The sequence below is a fragment of the Chinchilla lanigera genome, unplaced genomic scaffold (assembly GCF_000276665.1).
Source record: "Chinchilla lanigera isolate Chin_1 unplaced genomic scaffold, ChiLan1.0 scaffold00024, whole genome shotgun sequence".
Taxonomy (NCBI): Eukaryota; Metazoa; Chordata; class Mammalia; order Rodentia; family Chinchillidae; genus Chinchilla; species Chinchilla lanigera.
In genome coordinates this window covers 10,353,304-10,369,511 of record NW_004955425.1, presented here as the reverse complement: position 1 = coordinate 10,369,511, position 16,208 = coordinate 10,353,304, and positions in this window count along the sequence as shown.

Below are 16,208 nucleotides of genomic sequence, written 5' to 3'. Positions count from 1 at the left end.
ATATGGGAATTTGTTTCATTTTTGTTCTATAAATCTTTTCAGTAGAGGTTTTTGGTTGACATTGTATCACTTCAAAGATTCCATTCTATTTTCTTCTGTTTTGCATCTCATTCATAAGAAATCTGTGCTATTTCTTTGTAATATTTCATTTTACTTTTCCTTTCTTCTTGGTTTGTTTTTGTGCTTTGAGACCTAGGAATCAAGCTGAATGTCTCACAAACTTTAGGCAAATATCTCACCACTTAGCTACAACCACAGCCCTAGTCTTGCTTATGTTAACTACTTTTTAGCTAGGCATTTTGGTGTAATGTTTTCACCTTGTTGCTCTGGCCCTAATTTTGTGTGTTCCTTTAAACTTTAGACTTACAATTTTTAAAAACTGTAAAATCTTAGTTATTCTGTCTCCAGTGATACAAATTTTGAGCAATTTGACAATATTTCAGAGTATAATGTACCTCAGTTCACAACTTAATTTGTTCTACAGTTTTGAAAAAGATGGCCATGTTTGTGTTTGTGTGGCCAAGGTCATATTTGCCTCCCAATGCAGAGTTTACAAACAAAAACAAAATTTTGCCAAATGCAAACAGAAGCATTCTGGAGCTGAGGTACAGCTGTATATACAGCTGTGTATATTTCTCAATATAGTTTCCTCTGTGTTTTTCAGAGAAAATAGCATGGATATTTTCAATTTCTGTTTTCATTTTTATCAGTACATGTTTGTAGTACATAATGATTACATTTACTGTAGGGAATTAGTACATGGACATAACACCTTTAGATTCTCTTTCCTTCTTCCCTCCATCCCATTTTATTTTATCAGCATCAGATTCATTGATTTACCTTATAAGTCCTTATAAAATTAATCTCGTATATACAGATTAGCAACCATACAAATAGACCAAAAACCATATAAAACACAAAAGACAGTTATGCTGAATCATTGTACACTTTTAGATACATTGTCCATGCTGGGTTATGATAAGTTTTTCCCTCTCTTTTTTTTTTTCCATTGCCTGCCTTTTATTTTGCACTTTATATATTGAGTTTTTCATATAAGAGAAACCATGTAATATTTAAGCTTGTGTGTCATATTAACTTCACTTAATGTTATGGATAGCTTCAAATTCTTTTTTTTGTTTGTTTGTTTTTTTTTGTTGTTGTTTTTCTCCGGTACCAGGAATCGAACTCACGACCTTGCGCTTGCCAGGCAGGCACTTTGCCGCTGAGCTAAATCCCCAGCCCCTCAAATTCTTTACATTTACCATCCCCGATCTTATCCTTTGGAGTGTAATTACTATTTAGCACATTTGATTCATTCCATGCTTCATATGTTGAATGTGCTTTTTGGAATTGTTTGGTTCACTGATATTTTTTCAATTTCTTCATGAATTATGATTTTAGTTTTATTTAAATCGGAGAGTATAGTTATAATATCTTTCCTTCAGTGCTTGTCTGCAATTCTTACATCTCTGTGATTCCTAGATATCTTAGTCATATCATTTCCGGGTCACAATACCCACCATACACAACTTAAAGGAAGAGGAGGCCTACTTTGGCTCACAGGGTTGAAGGTCTCAATCCAGGCATGGTCAGCTAGCTACAGCACAGGAAGGGAATGGAGGGAGCATCTGAAGGAGCAACACTGTGCACATTATGCAGTCGGGAGGCAGGGAGCACAGGGGGAAACCAGGATGGGAACAATTAGCTTCCAGGTCTCATTCTCAGTGACCTGCCTCCAACCAGCGCCCACCTTCCTACGGCACAGTTTGCACAGTCAGCATGGCAGTCCTATGATCCAGCTACTGTCCAAACACTCAAAGCTTATTTGAGACACCCCAGATTTAATCCATAGCACTGAGCGTATTTGTTTTAATTTTCTCCTGTTTATAACTAGCTTTTTCTTGATAGTTTCTATATGTACTAATGGTATAACTGAATAATTAATAAATAATTGCATTGACTAATAGATTTATTAACATATTTATATGCTGTTATTGTTAAATTATTGAGTGTTGCTATTTGGTTGAATTCCTTTTAAGAGTGTTGAAGTTTGGATCTGGCTTAGTATTTGTGGATCAACTGCTTCTGTTGAGGTTTATTTTTGGATTTCACTGAAGTAGTTCTAAGGAAGTTTGGGTTTTCATCTTCATTCTGAGAAATCATTACATTACCAGAGTCTTTACTGAAAACTTTGATGTTCCTGATATGTCATATCTACTCTGGTTCATTGTAGCTCAAATTTCTTCCACAAGTGTATATATTCTCTGCTTGTCTTATAAAACTTTACCGTGTTTATCACTTATGACAATAATAGACTAAAGAGAGGCCTGTGAAGATTGCTGTGGCTCTTTCTCTTCCTTTTATTTAATCTATCCTATAAACTGTAGCTACTTTGGCCTCATTTTCTCAACCAAAAGAGATTGCCATTTTGGGGGCACTGCTTTTTGTTCCATATACCATACACGATATTCTCTCCACAAAGAAATTCAGGTAAGTCACAGTGTTTATATGCTTTGTGGCACTTATTAGAGTCCTATTTTGTGTGCAGTATAATGTCTACAACTTTATATATCATTTTTTCCAACTTTTTCTAGTTATTCGTAGTCAGATCCAATACCAATCACATTTTTGTTAGCAGAGATATAAATATCCTTTTAGTGTTTCTTTCCATTAAACTTTTTCTGTTATGGATTGAATGTATCTATGTATTTAGGTGATGTCCTTTTATAAGTATCATTTTAAAAGCATGCACTAATTCTGGTAGTTATGCATTGTTAAAACAATGCTACCAAGCAAAAGCCTTTAACTTTAATAGCTTTAATGATAGAAACAATTTCATGTGTTTGACACCTTTTTGAAATTTAAATCTGGGAGTAAAATACAAAGTTATTAGGTTCAACTCAGATACCCTTTTCTATCTGTGTTCTAAATAGAGTATGCAGCTGGACATCAAATCAATCTGCTATAAATTACCTGTGAAAACTTTTTATTTGAACACACTTTTTCTTTTCTTTTTTTTTTTTTTGTTTTAGGTTTTGTTTTTTTCTGGAACTGGGAATTGAACTCACAACCTCACACTTGCCAGGCAGGTGCTGTGCCACTGAGCTAAATCCCCAGCCCCCAGTTTTCTAGGATAAGTGTCCAGGAGTACAGTTGTTTGGTTATATGAGAATTACATATCTAATTACATAAGAAACTGCCAATATTAATATTCTTCTAGTAAATGTGTATTGTAATCCCATCATGGTCTTATTTACATTTTTTATTTGTTTTATTTTGTTGTGTTTTTTTGAGACAGGGTATTACTATGTAATTTAGGCTGGTATTTGGATGCAGTATGTAGTCCAGACCAGTCTCACACTCGTGTTAATCTTCTTGCCTCAGTCCCCCAAGTGCTGGGATTGCAGGCAGGTACCACCATGTCCAGCTACTTAAATTTCTTACCAATGAATGGATTTGAACATTTTTGACATGAGCAGTCATATGACTTGTAGGTTGCAAAGTTGTATGTAATTACATGCATAGTCTTGTGGTTAATAGCCTCACCAGGAAACTGTCAATCTCCAGATTTAACAATCAAATAACATTTTAAAGTTTTGTTTCGTGGTATTTCTAGTTTAGTGATTAAGTTTAGGCTGAATCCCAAGCACTGTTTCTAGTTTTTGTCTATTTTCTTTTTGAGACCAATAATTGGGTTGGTTATGGGACCAAATCAGTTCTTATGAGTTATGAGAATAAGTGAGTCTTCGGAGGGAAATGATTTCTTGGTTACTTTACTGTATTAGCCTCTTCCTGGCCAAACCGTAATTGAAATCGCTTTTGGAAGCAAATGATGACTTCAGCTGAAATAACTGGCTTTCCCTTCACTAGAAAGTGCCAAGAATCAATAAAATTTTCTGAAATGGATATACACTGATTACATAACTTTCAGAGTTTTCTTAATTATACCCAATTTAAATCTTAAAAACAATGTGAAAGGATTTATTTGAAATACATACCTATAAAATCATAATACACACATATAACATGCATCTCATAGCTATCTTATTAATATGCACCAAAGAACATTTTGAATTGAAACCATACAAATTTAAACAGTTTATCTGGATGATAATATATGTACATTTAGCAAAGTTTTCTTTTGAAATATTTTTAACTTTTATTTATACATAATTATATCTATTTATTGGGTATAATGTTAACTTTTATTTATACATAATTGTATCTATTTATTGGGTACAACTATATCTATTTATTAGGCATAATGTTAATGTAATTGGGTACATATATATTACATAATGAACAAATCTGAGTATGACTTCTTGGGTTAAGAGCCTTCAGATATCTTCAAATATCTTTTTTTTCTAGCTATTTTGGACTATACAATGCTATTAGAATTCTAGTACTCCTTCCTGGTATCTACAGACAACTATATACCCATCAACCAACTTCTCTCATTCCTATTCTTCTCCCAGGCCCCCCACGTCTCAAGTAATCACTCTGCTGTTCTTAGATTTCATGCAGTCAACATAGAGCAGATTATATATGTAAGATCCTGTGTTGGAATATTTGTACTTTGTGTCTGTCTTATTTTGTTTAAAAAACATTTTCTTTTGAAAGACTTATTCTCTATGCATTTTATAATACAATAACTTAAAGTTACTTTCTCCAGTAGAAGAAAAACTATTCATATATACTTATCTGTATATGATTAATAGTAATCTGTATGAGAAAAAATGTTTTAATTCAAATCTCAAATTTTATTGGTTTTACTTTTATTAGCATATGTTTGCAGTACATAATGCTTACATTCATTTTAGGGAACTGGTATATGCACTTAACACATTTCAATTTGCTTTTTCCCTTCCCCCGACCCTGTTTTATTTTGCGAGCATTGATTTCTTTTTCTAAATATTTTTATTATATTTAAAGTTATGCAAATTTTCTACTTCAATATTAGTCACATTATAAATACTTTAAAACAAATTTTTAAGAAATGAACATAGTTTCATATAGGTAGAGGTTCAACCATTTTCTTCCAAATACATATTAATAATCACTGGAGGCATAGGCCTGATATGAAGTACTAAATAGAAAGGACAAAAGAAAGTGGAGCCCTTCTTGAAAAGAAATCATACTAGTCCTAATAGGACCACAATTGTTTAACTAATTACTAGCTACTTTACTGGGCCTAGGTGACAGTATAGCAGTATTATTCATACCTTATGATTTGGTAACCTTTCCAGCAACAGGTTAAATGTGATGTGTTACCGTTTACTTTCTATCTATATTTAAAACATATATGAATTGCTTATACTTATAGCATACAAATTTTTCTAAATTATCTATACTTACCACATGTACTTAGTTTCAAATTGAGTTAACAAGATACTACATCATGTACTGCCTGTACCCAAACTTTCATCTGAGTTGCATCAATCTTGCAAGTTTTTCCTGTTTAATGTAAAAAAAAAAAACAAAAAAAAAAACCAAAAACCAAAAAACAGCTAGGCACTACACCAAAGAAATAAAGCCAATAATACAATATTCAGATAACTAACTTTAACACGTTGTTACAAATAAATTATAACTATCAATTACTAACATAAAACTTCACCGTAGAATTCATCATATTAACATGTGAAACAATACTCATGTCCTTTAGTAATACCAAAGATGAAGAAAATCATATACCACTAAGTACCCTTTAATAATGAGGTTTGTAGATAATAGCATAGATGCATGTTTAATTTTGTTTGAAATCACAAAATAGCTTCACTATTTGATTGTATTATTTTGAGTTCACATAAAAGTTCCATTTCCTTGTATCTTTCTAAATTTTATTATTGTTAAGATTTTTTTTTATAGAAGCTACTTCAGCAGATTTATAGTGGTGTTCATCTTAGTTTTTATTACAATTTTCCATCTCATGTTCACATTGGATACCTCTTCTCATGCTTAGTGATCATTTTATTTATTATTTTGCATAGTCTATTCAAGTCCTTCTCCAAGTTTTGAATATAATATTTGTTTTGTCTTTGTTCTTAATGTCATTGTTTAAATGTAGAATTTGCTCCTAAAATCTCATGTGCTCAGAAGCAGAGCTTTTGGAAGGTGATCAGGTCATGTGGGTAGTATACTTATCTGTGGATTCATCCACTAATAAGTTAAGTAGCTAAGTGTGCTATTAACAGATGGGCCCTGTTTCGAGACAGGTCACTGAGGGCACGATCTTGGAAGCGCATATCTACTCACTAGCTCTTTTGTTTTCTCTCTTGTTTCTTTTCTTTTTTTCCCTTTATTTTTGTTTTTTTGACACAGGTTCTCACTATGCAGTTCAGGCTGGCCTTGAGCTCACTTTGTAGCCCAGGCCGGCCTCAAACTCTCAATGATCCTCCTGCCTCAGTCTTCTCAGTGCTGTGATTACAGGTGTGAGCCAACACACCCAGCTTCTCTCTTTATTTCTGGAAACCATGACATTAACAGATTTCCTGTGCTATATTCTTCTGGAGTATCATTTTTGCCTTCCAGTCAACCAGCTGTTATAAGAACCAACTAAAAATATAAGTCAAAACAAACTTCTGCTCCTTTAAATTGCAAGTATCGGGGGCTGGGGATTTAGCTCAGCGGCCAAAGCGCCTGCCTGGCAAGCGCAAGGTCGTGAGTTCGGTTCCCGGTACCAGAGAAAAAAACCAAAAAAATAAAATAAATAAATAAATTGCAAGTATCAATTTAAGACACATTTTAATATCAAGAGTGGAGTCATAACCATAATCATAGCCACTATGTAGCTCCGAGTTCTTTGAAACTGATTTGCTGAAGAAATTGGGAAAGTTTGGATGTGTTGGCTAGAGAAGATGTTTAATGCTGTAACCTGGGCCTAGTGGAAGACTAAAAGCTCAGAAGACCAGTGGACTGATAGGAATCAGCATAGTAAAAGCCAGTTTCAGAAGTTTCAGCTGGGATCAAGGACTCCATTGGCATTTGGCTTCAAAGGTGTGTGCTTCACTCTGGCAGAAATTTTGTATACACTTTGCTTAGTTCTGATACTTTGCAAAAGACTGATATTAAATGTGGCAGACTAATTAATGTGGTAGAGGAAATTTCAAGGCAGTTCAATATTCAAGGTGCATCATGGATTCTGCACACTGCTTTTGGCTATATTTGCAGTAAAACCCAGAGCAAAAATCAGATCTAAATGATGTGAACTTTGACCAGAAAGAAAGTGCCTTCAAAGTTGGTGAACTGGAAAGCACGGTTGCTGAAAATGATTAGTAGTAAGAAGCCAAGTACCTTGCATTGGGACAGTAGGAAAATAGCTTGATGGCTTTTTAGAAATTTACAAGACCCTATCTATCACAGGCTTGAGGGTGTAAAAGATAAAAATAAAAATTACTTCAGAAAAATTTTTCTTTGAGAAGAGAGCCCCAGGAGAGCTGAGGGAGAACTAATTAGAAAATTGGTTTCCCAGGATTTGGTTCAGAGTGTTTAGCCATCCAGACCTTTCAGGACTCTGCAGCTGTGATCTAATTGTGCCCAGCTATTGCTCAAACTTGTGGTAGATCTTGGCATTTCCCATGAGACACTGACTTCCAGGGCACACAGAATAAAAGACTTATGGGATGAGTGGGCCTTTCAATCAAGTTGCTGAAAAAAACCAGGGAGGCAAAGCAGTGTAAACTGAGAGGGCACTGAGTGAGGATATGAAAATGAAGCAAAGTTGCAGAGGCAACCCTAGGAAATTGGGAATGCTAGGAATGTGAAACATCTGTTGAGCAAAGCTGAGGGCTGTAAGCCAAATCATTGCAAGACTACAACAAGCAATTTCACTGGGGCAGAATCACTCAAACACTTTGGAGCTCACATCTCACCACAATTTACCCCACAGGGTAGATATGGAAATGTAAGATGAAATGTTTGCTCTGATAAGTTTGAGTCAAATACCTTGTTATCCTCCTTTCCCTCTCTTTTTTTTTTTCTAGTACCAGGAATCGAACTCATGACCTTGCGCTTGTTGGGCAGGCGCTGTGCCGCTGAGCTAAATCCTCAGCCCCTTTCCCTCTCTTTTGAAATGGGAATATTTACCCTGTGCCATTGTCTGTTGGAAGTATTGAACAGTTTTTTAAACAGGGTATCACAGCTAAGAGTTTTCCTTGAGTCTCAGAGGAAACTTTAAACTTGGGCTTTTCAGGAATGCCGAAACTACCAACACTTTAGCAATTCTTAGAGGTGGATTAAATGCATGTTTCATGATTAGACTCATGTCCATGAGTCTTTCAGGGGAGTGATGGGTAATGATTTACATCCAGAATGTCCCCCAAAACTATCATGCCAACAGGGGCAGGGTTTTTAGAAGGCAGTTGAACTACAGTGGCTGTATACACATTGGATTCACCCACTAGTTCAGTAGGTGAGTTAGCTCTTAGGAGGTGGGTTCTGGTTACAAGATGAACACTAGGGTCATAACCTAGAAGGCTGTCACTATTTCTGTAATGCCTCCGTTCTCCTTCCATTTGCTGACCACCACAGTATAAACAGTTCTCCTATACTACATGACTCTGCTATGCTGTATCTTCCATGCAGTCTGCTGACCCTGGGCAGAACCCACTGAAGTGATAAGTCAAAAAAACCCTCTTTTTTTAAGTAGCAAGTTCTAAGTATTTTTTTGTAGTGATGAAAACGTCAAGTAGACACATAGGATTCTCTTACATAAAAATCAATAGTTGTAGAAGTTATCATTAAGCAACATAACTGACATTTATGGAACACTACAGTCAACATGTGCAGAAAATAAATATATAAGCCATGACCTGAAAAATATGCTCTCAGGATATAAGTGTGATAAATATCATCTTTCCAGAATATATAAAAACTCTTTAAACTTAGTAATAAATGCAAGATTAATTTAATACAAGTGTATAGAATGTCTGGACAAACGGCTCACTAATAAGGTATAGAGATAGCTAACAAGTTCCTGAATGGAGGATTATAAAAATGTTAAGAAAAAGATAAACATATACTGCATATGTATATACACATATACCTATATGTACATGTAGTTATCTATGTGTATAGATATAAAATTCTAGGATTGTAATGTATTATTCAATTTCTAAAAACTATAGTTCTAAGTACAAAATAAAGTTTAAAATATCTTATGATATCACTCTGAACTAAAACTGACAGTGAACATATTATGAAAAAATATAATGGATCAAATTAAGTTTATAGTCCTTGTCTTTCTTTGTTGTCACTGAATTTTTATGTTATAATCCTCCCGTCAATAAAGGAGGCAAAAGAAACTAACATAATACATGGATTGAACTTCTATTGTTTTCAGCTTGAGCTTTTCAGTGCCATAACATAAAACAGAGATTACGAGCATGACTGAAAGTGCTTTTGGAGGATTATCTTTTTCTGTTCTGCATCATTCCATTGTATCAGAGAAACAGAGGAGGTGGCAGTAGATTGAACATTGACTGTGGTAGACATAATTCCTTCTACAGTGAGTAAAACAGTTTTAAACTTTTTTACAAGTTTAGAAGGAGAGGAAACCCTATGATGCAAATCCTTGACATTTCTGATTTCAAATAGAAATACAGAGGATTTTCTCTAATGGTATACACAATACTACCTTGCTATTATCTTTCATTTTTCTATAGCTCATAACTCTGTGACTTCTTAGTCTATGAAGATATTTCTTTCAACCAGAATATATGCAGCTCAAAAATCAGCTTTTTCCTCTAGTCACCCTTGTATGTTCCGCACAGCCTAGTATTTTATATATGGTGGATGTTCAAGTTTGTCATAGTTCTTTACACATAATGGTATACTAACAATAAGCTCTAGTCCTATCACAATATCAAAATCATAAGTTGTTTGTAAATTAGCATTAATCATTTCAAAAGTGTATTGTATTATAACAGTAATTGAGTTTGAAAATTTTATTTCAATATGACAAACAATTTCAAGTGGGAAGGAAGATGACTTAGCTATCTTAACTAACATAGGGAAAAAGTGAAAACTCAGTTACTAACTTCTTAATGACAAAGTCTTTCTTGATTGTCTGTTTCTTATCACAAACCAAGGATAACACATAAAATACGAAAGTTACCAGTGAGTGTTTACTGAGGGAAGGGATGCAAATATGTGCACCTGTTTGGGTCCATAGGAATGATGTATGTCACTAAGAAGCATCAGTAGGCAATTTGTACATTTGTCACAAAGAATAAGTAACCTCAGTAGCCATGTTCTAGAAGGTTCACCTAATCCCACTCTAGCAGTATCTTTAAGTTCAATTATTCACCTAAAGAGATTTGAGAAGACAGACTAATTTCAATCGTATTAGTATACTCTTAATAATTGAAAATAAACAAGATATCAGTACCAAATAAAGGTCAGAAAATCTAGAAAATTGCTATGTCTCACATTAGAATTCCCTTTACTTTGAATGTTTATTCTTAAGGTTAAAATTGGCAGTACATAGTTTTGCTAATTGATATGCCAGAAGATTGTAGCCCTTCAACAGTCTCATTAATAATGTCATGCTAGAAGTTCATGGCAGGACCATTAGTAACAATGGACTTCACATTGGTGAGCTCTGACAGCATATGCTGAGTTGGGCCAACATTTCCATTCAGAACCCTGTTGAATGTGCATAGCTGTATAGAATACAAAAAGAATGTGTCAGCATTCAGGTTGATACTACTGGGTAATATATCAGCTGATGGCATTTGCTCTCCCCACACTGAAATAGCTCCAGGGATAGAGAGAGTGCACATAAGACCAAAAGCAATTAAGATAACAGACAATTATTTTGTTTTCCTATTTTTTTTCACTTGGACCAAGTTAGACAGAAAGACATGCTAATGAGGCCACAATCTGCCTTTGCTTTTTGTACTTGGGCAGATTGTGAGAAAGCTTTTCTCTAAAGAGTTGAATTTGATTGATTTTTGCATTCCTGAAAACATAGTTATTCAAGTGGTTTACTTATAGCTAAGAGAAATTACAAGTTTTAGAGACACTGGATATTCATAAAAGGCCTTCCTTGCTTTATAGACCACGTGACAATTTTTGAGAGAAAAAGTAGGTTTTTTAATATAAAGTGGTCATTAAGATAAAACTAACCCCAGTTTTTCAAATTTCCAGTTATTAATATGAAAATCCGAAACTATTGCCCATTGTGCTCCCCATTTCATTTGATTTGCATGAAGCTGTGCAAATTTTTGGGAAAAACACATTATATACAAGTATATTACTGTGAGCAATTCAGGCCACTCTGAGGCATTTTTTCTTAAGACAAATTAGGGGACAATCTGATGTCTGGGTAGTAGCTTTGCTTTTCAGGTAGACTACTCATTGTTTCTTTGTCAAACTCTGTAGTCCAGGCTACTGTAGCTAGGTGTCATTTTGAGAAGGGCGATTTAAGAGTTAAAAATCTGGAGATTCCCATTTGTGAAATGCTACAGAAATTTGCTACCCTAGTCCTGATCAAGTGGGACTCATCTCTTCAGATGATGTGATTCTCTGTATTGAAAATCTTAAAAGACTCCACTATAATACTGTTAGAACTACTAATTCAATAAAGCTTTAGGATCAAAACATACAAAAATGAGTAGTATTTTTATACATCAATAATGAGAATTCTAGAAAGAAATCTTAAAAGAGTACCACTCTAAGAACCACTCTTAAGAATAAATTTAATCAAAAAGGGAAAATTAAAAGACCACTCATGTTCATAAATTGAAGGTAAGATTGAGGCCAAATCAATCTTGAGCAAAAAGAATGAATCAGTGGATACTGATAATATTCTACAAAGCTTTGGTAAACAAAACAGGATGACATTAATAGTAAAAATAAACAGACAAATGGAGCAGAATTGACTACCCAAAAGTAACCACATATTTTTGACAAAACCACTAAGCCCACTGATTTTTGACAAAACCACTAAGAACACACATTAGAATAAAGTAAGTCTTTTCAAGAAATTGTGTAATAAGTGATACAAAAAGAAGCATAGAACTACACCACTTTCATCAGTTACAAAAAGGAAACAGAAAATACAATGAAGATTTACATTTTGAAATCTGAAAGTATCATACTAGCAGAAGAAAAAAGATGAAATTCTTCAAGACTTTGGAATGTGAAAGAATAAGGAGTTCTGGTATGAAATTATACAATTGGGTGACTATACATAACAATTATGTGCTTTATTTTTCAAATAGTAGTTGAAAAATATTGAGAATCCATAATGAGAAAATGAAAAATATTTAAAGAGATAGGAATGTGTAAGTTGATTTAAAACTTACAGTGTTATTTGTGAATTAGTTTTTCATCTATTAAAATTTCTTAGTAACATTACAGGTATACATAACAATTTATTTTTTTTTTTTGCCTGTGTGGAATATTTATATTTTTTCAAACTATTGGTTTTATTAGTAGAGCTTCAATAGTCATTATAATTTAGCACATTTATACTTATGTAATTCCTCTTTATAATAATATAGTTATAAAATTACTTAATTTTGAAGTTTATAAATGTATTGAAATTATAAAATAGTTTTCCAAAGTGAATGCACAAATTTTCACCTCCACAGTAACGCATGAGAGAGCAAATTCCATAATACACACTGTAATACTTATTCTTTACTAATTAGTGTTTTGCTGCTCTTGGTAAAAATGGTGAATTCTATTTTATCATTGTGGATTTATTGCTATTGTTGTGCAGAATAATGATGCTGCCCATTCTTTTATGTTCATTGATTATATTTATAACATGTAAATTTTGTGAATATTTATGCCAGTAAGATTTCTTTTTTTAGCTATTTTTTGATGTTCTTATGTAACATGGATACATATTTGTGTATATATGTGAATGTTATTCCTCATTCTGAGACTGAAGTATGCTAACCAGACGACTTTTTTTTCTCCCTGGTTGTTCACTTTAATAGGAATGATTCATTAACTGATCAATAAATATATTATTTTGACTCTGCTTAGCTTTTCAAGTCTCAATGTATCAACCATTATAATATCTTGGAGTGTAAACAGCTAGTCTGGGGCATGTCTTCTACACCCTAGATGTAGAACTGCTGAATTACTTAGTTAAGCTTCTAAACTTCTCAAATTGACACAATGTTTCAACCACTGCCTGAATCATTCCTCTCTGTTCTCTGTACTTAGAATTATCATCCTTTTGTGTATAAAGCAACCAGATTCATGAGTCTTTTCTGAAATTCAAATTTAATGGAAATTTTAGGGAAGTTATAGGGTTATAGAAAATTAAACTGAATGTTGAGAATTTTCTTACATACTCTCTGTGCCCCTGCATATGTAACCTCCTCACTATTGCCTTTCACAATAAGAATAATATATTTTTTATAATCACTGAACTTTCATTCATCCATCAATGTTACATAAATTCTATAGATTATATTAGAATTTATTCTAATCCTAGCAAGTTTGATCAGTTGTTCTGTGTATACATGGAAATCCTATTTGTATGAGTATATAACCAAATATTGAGGTTGATATTATCCTTTTCTATGACACAAATAAATACCCTTCCTATCCATGTAAGCCTGATACCTGTGTTTATCTATCTTTGCAGTGTAAACACTCTCCTACCCATTCCCGGGTTCTGACATGCCCGAGGCTGTGGATGCTTTATTCACAGTTTTGGGGCTTTACTATATCACACTGGTCCTCCAGAATTATGAACTGGCCTTCCTCATTCTATTCTTAGTTCTCCATATGCACCTCCCTTTTGTGTATTGCGTCCACCTGATGTCCAGTTTCTGACTCCCCTTGGTAGGTTATCTTGTCCTTTAGAATCTAGATCTATCACCCTATGCCTGGTTTATCTTCATATTATACATTCTTTTCTCCAAACTCTGACTTCTTATATTGAGCCAAAATTCATAAGAACAGCTTTCTTATGGGCATATTCCTGGACTCCATTATAGTAGTTTACATTTAGCTACCATTACTTACCTGGGATAGTTGTGGAAATCAATGTTCCCCTGACCCAACTAATGGTTTTGATATTTTTTAAGGAGAGAAAAGAGGAATAAAAATTAGTAAGAGCAAATATTTATGTATGAAAGAATAAGAGATCAGAAATGAAAATGATTGATATGAATGTGTTATCAAACTGGAAAGATGAGAACAAGGTAATTAGCAGAGGCAAGGGGACATTTTACGGTATAGGTGATTATTATGTCTTGTTCGGGAGCAAAAGCATCACAATTTATGATGTGAAAAAAATTGTGAATTTAAGTAGCAAAATTTGCCTCTTAAAGGAATGTGTTTTAGGCTGTTGGCCTCCATTACAGTAAAAAATTCTCCAAAATTCTGGTTACAGAAAGAGAAACACCTTGGAAATAAGAAACAAATTCAATATTGGATATATTGCTGTTGACATCTCTTAGGACATACATAATCTAAGCAAGGAAAATTTGTTTTCTGTTGGTTTTACAGTAATGGAAAAACAGATGTAGATTTGCATATTATAATTATATATGAAATTGTTCAACATTTTAAAAGATACTGTTACTCTGGTTGATTATCATTAGATGGAGTCTTGTCACTTAAAATTTCTCAATTAGTTTTTTATCTGGATAAGAACTTGCCATATCCAAGAAATATTTTTTCTTTCACACTCGGGTTAACATGTGATAAGTACTGCCTATTTCTAAGCAACTTAAATACCTCTGATATGTTTGTGAATTAGGTGCAAAGTTTGTCTTCACTGATTAAGAATTGAATTCAGTTCCTTTACTTGGATTCACTAGATAAGAAGTACCTTTAAAATATAAAATGTACTGTAGTTCCACCAGATACCAGGAGATTTCTTGAGACATATAACAAAGAAGAAAAAATGCTTCAAATTACAATCCCTATACCAACCATGATATAGAAACATTCCAGATAGGGCTACCAGACAAAATATAAGACATCTAGTTAAGTTAAATTTCACATGAATGTTGAATATTTCTATTAAAATCATGTTCCTAATAATCTATCAGATATCCACATACTAAAACTTATTTATTATTAAATTGAAATTTAATCAGATGTCTTACACTATTAGCTGCTAAAACTTGTGGTAATACTAGAAGACATAAAAAAATAAGTTAGTGTATTAAATCTAGGCTAAAATTTTCAGGTGATTTTATACATTTATATGTCATTAAAATTCATTAGCAAAGGAACCTACTATAGGTGTAAGAAATTCTGGCAGTCACTATAAATTATTGATAGATAAACACACCATTTGCTATGCAGATTTTCTTTTGTTCTTATTATTTAATAGCTTTTGAATCAAAGAACATAAAGAGGACTGTAACAATTTTAAGTACTTAATAGCTAAAGTGAGCTCTCAGTTATACTTAAAATTAAATCAAATGCATGAACACAAGATCATGGATTACTGATATTGTCAGAAAGAAATTTATCTGTGCATGTTTAATTCAAATATAATTTTTGGGTTTTTTTCAAACATGTTCAACACACGGTTGAATCAGCATATGTGGAATATGCTTATACAGAGAGTTGAATATACATTAAAAACTAGATGATAAATAGTATTAAAAGGAATTAAAAATAGAGATTAAAAATTTTAAATTGCTTAATGAAGCCAGTAAATGGCAGAAAGATAATAAATATATGTAAAAGCAAGATTCACATATATGCTTTTTGTTTTGTTTTGTTTTGTTTTGTTTTGTTTTTCTTCCGGTACCAGGAATCAAACTCAAGACCTTGCACTTGTCAGGCAGGCACTGTGCCACTGAGCTAAAATCCCCAGCACCTAGATTCACATATATGCTACCACCAAATATCCGAGTGTATATACAAATACATAAATATGTAAAAGTATTAATTTTAATAGAAGATACTCTAGGTATGTACTAAGCAAAATATTTGGGACCATTTTGGATTTAAGAAGAAATTTTACTAGAAATGAAAAGAGACATTATGTAATAATAAAGGGGGAATTATTTAAAAATACATACAACTGTATTTGTGTGCACAACAAATTTTCAAGTATTTTTGGCAACATAGATGAAATCTCAACATGAAATAAACAAAAACAAAATTGTAATTAGAATAGTCACTACTGAATAGATAATTGCTAAGGGGATATATATTTTTTCTCATCATCAGTACACTGGAAGTAAATAACATTTACAGAAACGTTCCATCATTAA